Here is a 7299-nt window from a genome sequence, read left to right as displayed (position 1 = left end):
TGCGGCTTCATTCTTGAAGTTAGTGAGACCACGAACCCACTGGCAGGAACAAACTGCAGACACAGCACCATTGCACTCCAGCCTGGTGACAGAGCAAGATGCCGTACTGTTATTCCTCCCACCTCATAGATAGGGAAACTATTCTCCACTTCATTGCTGCCTTTCCTTTAATTACACCCAAGGATGTACTACAATTGGCCTGTGGCTTCTCCCACTTTGGACATTATGGATGTGTGCCTTCCCTTCATGAAGACTGTATGAGAATCTTTATTATTATCATTTTCAAACTATAAAATATATAATAAACATTATGGTAAGCATAATTCCCTCCAAGCTTCATCCTTCTGTAAGGCTGAGAAGCCCCTTCTACTCCTCTGAGAATCCCTGAAACATGAAGTTGCTTTGGGTGTTGCATTATTTCAGATAAAGACCCAGTTTAATGTGGTGATAAGCAGCTTGGACTCAAAGCATGGGCTCAGGAGTTACAAATCCCCACTCAGCCACCTCCCCCTTGTGTGATTTTGGGCTACTCATGTACCCTCTTAGCCTCAGTTACTTACCTGTAAAATGGGGGTAATAATAGGACCTACCCATAGGGATGTTGGGAGAATTAAATGAGCTAATGCACATATAATGCCTGTCACAGAGTAAGTGATCAAGAAATATCAGCTGCTTTTCTTATTAAAGAGACTTTGGACGGAAGTTGCTTTAAGCAAGACCTTTTAGGTAACATACTTCCAAGGATGGGAAAATTACTGCCATTGATTTCAAATAATCTTCAGATGTCAGACCAGACATATTGACGTTTGGCTGAAAATGGGATCTCTAAAACAATGTCTTAGATTCTGAGCTGGGAGTGGGTATGGGGTAAAGTCTACTGACTCCTGTAACCCAACTGAGTACCTTTATGAACCTGAAATCCATTTACAGGGAAGAGTGAATCCAAGAGATACTATAGGGTGATCCCTCTGAGACCACAGCAGAACTGAGCCTTGCTGGTTGCAGATGTAATGAGATCACAGTTGCCCTGCCCCAGGGGACAGCCCTACTCACTCTCAACCCCCACTGAGCTGACAGTACCAGTTATCACCCTGGCTACCACCTCCCCTCCAGCTCCCATGTTCTCATCTCTTGTTGCACTGAGAACTCATAGAGACTGGGCCATGAGGCTTCATTCATGTCCATACACCCACACCTGGAACACAGTACATGTTCTGTAAACCTTTGCAGAACTCATTCACAGGAAGCTATTAAATGCCCTCCTCTCTTCTCTAAGGTGGATCTGTGTAATCAGTGCTAGTCCTGTGGCCTATATGTTTGGGTCAAAACGAATGCCGTCCAGCCTTTATATTCTTCCTTTCCCAGATTTGGTCTGACAAAGATGCTTTGTTTGACCAAACTTTAGTCAGGCTCCTGAATCTTCTCCTAAGTTTATCTGTATACTTCCTTGTAAAGACAAGTTTAGCAAGAACCTGGCTAAATTGGTTTAGCCAGAATCCCCCACCCTCCATATCTGATCCCTCTTCATATCTGATTGGATTCCTCATCCTCCACCATCCCCAGGTGATGTCTGATCATCCTGCCCTGTCTTCAGTTAGCCAGAGTCCCCCTTATCCCACCTGCCAACCCCCACCCTGCTCCTGGCTAGAAATTCCCACTTGCCCATGCCGTATTCAGAATTGAATCCAGTTCTATACTGTGATCTCTTTTCCCCTAGTGAGATAGTCATGAACAGAAACCTGTTTTTACCACTTCAGTTACTGTCCAGCTCTGGTTTTACCTTGTCAGTACATACGGCTGCCCTTCATTTAAGAGTCACCGCAAAGAGACAGGCCACTCAGTCACAATCTTTATATTCTTTATATTTTAATTGTGTAAGTACCTTGCCTCTCTGGTATCTTGTTCCCAAACATTTCTTCAGCTGGACCACTTAAGCCAATGAAAGAGCTAATCTATTTAACATTGATTCCATTAGCTTTGGTTTCCTGAACTCCTTTCCAAGTTGGGGGGAATGATGGGAAAAGGGGCACCTCTCCATAGCCTTCTCGGACCTGCCACAGGAGAGGCAAGGGAGCTGTGGTTGCTCTCCCACACTCTCATTTGAGTGTGACCTTGTCTCCCTACCCCAATCCTACACATGAAGATAGCAGAGAAGTAACATACCTGTATAAACTTAGTAAGAGTGTGTCTCAATGGACCTAGTGGAGCCTGTATCCCCTACGCATAAATAGATTAGTCTTGTATCCTGGCAAAAACCCTGGATTTATAATCATGGGCCTTGCCTCCTGTTGTGACATTTCAGATAATCACTTAGCCTCCTTAGACCTCAATTCTTCATTTCTAAAAGCAGGATTAGCCTAAAATATTTTAATGTTCTCTGTAACACTAAAGAGTGGAAAGCACTATACAAACATGAAGAATGACTGGTCTCCCTGGAAAATGCCTTCCTTTCCCCACAGCACAAGCTGGTAGCAAGTTTCTGAGGGCAAAAGTCCCTAGGGAAACAGAAAAGGCCAGCAGATCACAGGTCACATTCAAAACAGAAGAGGCTGCAAAGCTCCCCAGACATGACTTATTTGTGCAGAATATCTCCTGGAACCTTTGTGGAGACATGAGAATCTCCTGAAGTTACCTTCCCAGTGGAAGAATCTAAGCATCAATTGTCCTTAAGTCATATCAATGAAAATCTTAGGCCTGAACTGGAAGTTCCTAATATATTAACCAATGTAGTAACTGGCCCTTTTAGAGGGCAGAATATGTCAAGAGTTGCCTAAAGAACTAATAGTGCAACCTGTGCTCTATTGTCCAAAGCTATTTTGGGTCTTAAACCATAAGTGCAATTAAAAAAAAAATCAATGCTTTCAACAACTGAAAGTCAATTGAGTTACTTAAGCCTTTCCCCAACATATATGGCCATTGACTCTCCAGGAGTCTGGCTACAGCATTTGGGCCTGGTGCAGACACAAACTACTTAGCTAGCAGATAAAGATTATAGGGAGCTCCAATCATCCAATCAAGAAACTATTAAAATATGGGTCATAAATCTTCAGTTCTGTCACAGTTCACCAAGGACAAAGTCTGACAACCTTTCGTCCTCACTGAGAGGCAGCTCTATGGAGCTGGAATGACTGAGGGTCCTGTTTTCCCTTCTCTTAGCTGTAGCCTAAGGTATGGTGCACAAGCATCATCAGAGAACTTTTGTTTCCATACCTGAAAGGGAGTCTACTTTCCCCAAAGGTACCCAGAAGGTTTTTGCCAGTGTAGCCCCTCAACCTTAATCCTGAGTGCCTTCCACCTCCAGGAACACTGCCCTTGACCATGAGCAGGCTCCTGAGGACTCCTTGAGTCCTGCCCCTCACCGGCAGAGCTGTGAGTGTCAGAGGATAGAGGAGCAGTGTCTACCCCTGGATCTGAGCTCATTGAGGGTCTGTCCTGTGGCCAGAGTACCCAGGGAGTAAACTGACAGGGGCAGGATGCTCCAGGCACCTTGGGCCCCATCCCAGCACCACTAGCACTGAGAAGATCAATAGCTCAGCATACATTCATTATGCATTCCAGCATACCAACTGCGAAGCCCTGCTGGAGACCCTCTGCCCTCTAAGCCACGGTCATGGTTTCCTCATCTGCAAAATGGGAGAATAATACCAACGCCACTGAGTGATTGACTCCATGAGATAATTACGGCAGCCAAGTGCCCAATACAGTGCCTGACACATAGCAGGTACTCACCTGTGGTGGTGCATTTCCCTAGCCTCTCCCTCCACTCTAAAGTCCAATTGCTGAAGCCCCTAAGAAACACCTGATACTCCAGTTCCAGAGTGCTATGATCAATATCCAACCCTTGAAAGAAAACTATAATGAATAGTTCAGTTCAGCTTTTCCTCTGTTAAGGAAAACCATCCAAGATGAAAGTAAAGTAAAGATTACTGCATGTCTTTCCAATGTCATACAAGAGCATTTTCTAACAAGTCCACCTACAGGTTATCTGACATTCTATAACACAGGTTCTCAAAGTATGGTGCCTGGACCAGAAGCATCAACACTGTTATAAACACAAATTCTTAGGCACCACTCCAGACCTATTACCAGAAACTCTGAGATTTCTGTAATTAACAAGCTGTCCAGGATTGATGCACTCATCTGAGGAAATATGACTTTCCTCTGCTCTAAGTAAACATAATTTTGTGCTTACAAAAGTGCCTGACACAAAGTAAATGCTACGTAAGTACTGGCTGTCATAAATTAGCCTATGTAAATGTAAAATCGTGATGGTATATACATTGGAGCAAAAGGCACGGTCAGAGGACTAAAGATCTCTGAGTGGAAGCCTCAGGGCTGACCCAAAACTGTCACAACCAAGCAGGCAAAAATCAGGGAGGCAGAGAGTAATGTGGCTGTCTGTAGTTGATGAGCAAGGGGAAATCAGAGGCAGGGTATGGATGAGACAGACACAGCTGGAATGAAGTCCTTTTTTTTTTTTTTTTCCCAGACAGGGTGCCACTCTGTCACCCAGGCTGGAGTGCAATGGTACCAACCTAGCTCACTGGAACCTTCACCTGCTGGGCTGAAGTGATCCTCCTGCCTCAGCCTCCCCAGTAGCTAGAACTACAGGCACACACCACCACACCTGGCTAATTTAATTTTTTGTAGAGATGGGGTCTTGCTATGTTGCCCAGGCTGGTCTTGAACTTCCGGCCTCAAGCAGTCCTCCTGCCTCAGCCTCCCAAAGTGTTGAGATTACTGGCATGAATCACCATGCCCAGCCAGATGAAGTCTTAAGATCATACCTGGGAAGCCTTCAAGCTGTCTGGAGCAAGTTTGACCTTTTAGCTGAGAAGACGTTGGTCTCTGCTGGCGGACACTTCCAAGTCTGAAAGGTGTCAGGCCTACCTGTCTGTGCTTGTCTCCCCTGTTCCTGGCTGTGTTCCATTTCTCACAGTTCTCCAATAGCCTCAGGATAGTGCCACTGCTATCTCTGGGGGCATGAAGCAGGTAGCGTAGAGCAGATGAAGTTTAATCCTGGAGCCCACTTCCATTAGTCCGTTTGGGACAAAATAACATGGACTAGGTGGCTTATAAACACCTGAAATTTATTTCTCACAGTTCTGGAGGCTGGGAAGTCCAAGATCAAGGTACCAGAAGATTCTGGTGAGGGTACATTTCCTAGTTCTCTCTGTGTCCTCACATGGTAGAAGGGGTAAGCCTAGTTCTCTGGGGTCACTTTATAAGGGCACTAATCCCATTCATGAGGATTCCACTCTCATGACCTGATCACCTCCCAGAGGCCTCATCTCCTAACCATTAACATGGGGATTAGGATTTCAACATACAAATGTTGGTGTTGGGGGACGAAGACATTCAGGCCAGGGAACCACCCACCATCCTGCTCAGGTATCTTCCTGGCTCTCACAGCTTCACAGGATTGAGGTCAGTTCCTTCTAAGGTCTGGGACTAGAGCCCTAAGAGCTAAGTTTGCAGTTAGGGCACTGTTAACTGATGTAAGAGATGGCTGGTTATAATGATTATCCTGGACAATACAAACATGAGGCTCATGGTCATACATATTTTTGCTAGGTACTAGCAAAAATCTGGCTCCTTCATCAAGTGGGCTGATCCACTTATAAATGGCTACATAAACAACAAAAACTGGATTCCGGTTTTTTTTTTCTTTTTTAGTTATTATTATTTTTTATCTTTTAGAGATAGGGTCTCACTATGTAGCCCAGGCTGGTCTCGAGGTCCTGACCTCAAGCAATCCTCCTGCCTTGGCCTCCCAAAATGCTCAGATTATAGGCATGAGTCATTGTGCCCAGTCCTGGTTTTGGTTATAAAATTAATTTTATAAATACTGGAATTCCAGCCAGGTACGGTGGCTCACACCTATAATCCCAGCACTTTGGAAGGCTGAGGTGGGTGGATCACTTGAGGCCAGGAGCTCAAGACCAGCTGGCCAACATAGCAAAACCCCGTCCCTACTAAAAATACAAAAATTAGCCAGTCGTGGTGACACACACCTGTAATCCTAGCTACTCAGGAGTCTGAGGCACGAGGATTGCTTGAACGTGGGAGGCGGAGGTTGCAATGAGCCAAGATTGCGCCACTGCACTCCAGCCAAGGTGACAGTGAGACTCAGTCTCAAAAAATAAATAAATAAGTAAATACTGGAATTCCATTTGAAACATACGTTTGAAGAGAAATCATGTTGATAAGAGAGTCCCTTTCTTAAATGCTTGAAAGTTCTATGTTCCTTATATTTCAAACCATTGCCAATTAATGCAGTAATAACAGTGGTGTTGCTTTAAAGCAATTTAACTGTTTTGTAATCACTGAAAATAATTTTTATGTTAATTTTTTTTAAAGCATGGAATATTCCAAGCTGGTGAGAAAGGGGAGGAAGGAAGGGCAGAGAAGAGTACATCAGCAAATCGAGACTTGCCAGTCACTATTGCTAGGTACATTCTGCTACATACAGCTGCCATAAGGGGCAACTAAGGAATAATTGGCAAAGCTTGGTGGGCTGAGGAATGTCTGTACAAAACATGCATTATAAGGCAGTGCATGGTGGCTCATGCCTGTAATCCCAGCACTTTGGAAAGCCAAGGCAGGCGGATCACTTGAGGTCAGTAGTTTGAGATCAGCCTGGTCAACATGGTGAAACCCCATCTTTACTAAAAATACAAAAAATTAGCCAGATGTGGTGGCACATGCCTATAATCACAGCTGCTTGGGAGGCTGACGCAGGAGAATCACTTGAACCCGGGAAGCAGAGGTTGCAATGAGCCGAGATCGAGCCATTGCACCCCAGCCTGGGCAACAGAGCGAGACTTTGTCTCAAAAACACCCAACCAAACAAACCCAAACAAAAAAACATGCATGAGAAAGAGAGAGAGGGAAATGGTAGAGATACTAACACAGGTAGTCCTACTTGGCCTAGAGATATAGGTATATGTAAGCATGTGTAGCAATATTTCACAGTATTTCACAGTTTTCCAAATGCTTTTGTGTAACATTCAAGGGATACCTGGTGAGCTTTTACTATATGTAAGATATTAGGTCTACAGGGAGGACTTAGAGGCCCCTGCCCTCAAACAGTGCACTTTCTAGTTATTAGTAGGTAACATCCAAACGAATTTTTTGCTGTGGTCCGTATGATAACCTGTTGTAGATATATATATATGTATAGTGAAGTTAATATTGGAATCTCAGTGTATTTATTCTTTTTTTTTTTTTTTACAGTTCTGCGTTGATCAGCCTAATGAAATTTCAGTTTAATTTACCCTTTATAAAGAGGATAATTAG

Source organism: Chlorocebus sabaeus, chromosome 14, assembly GCF_047675955.1.
Source record: "Chlorocebus sabaeus isolate Y175 chromosome 14, mChlSab1.0.hap1, whole genome shotgun sequence".
Classification (NCBI taxonomy): Eukaryota; Metazoa; Chordata; class Mammalia; order Primates; family Cercopithecidae; genus Chlorocebus; species Chlorocebus sabaeus.
Note: the sequence above shows the minus strand (reverse complement) of the source record.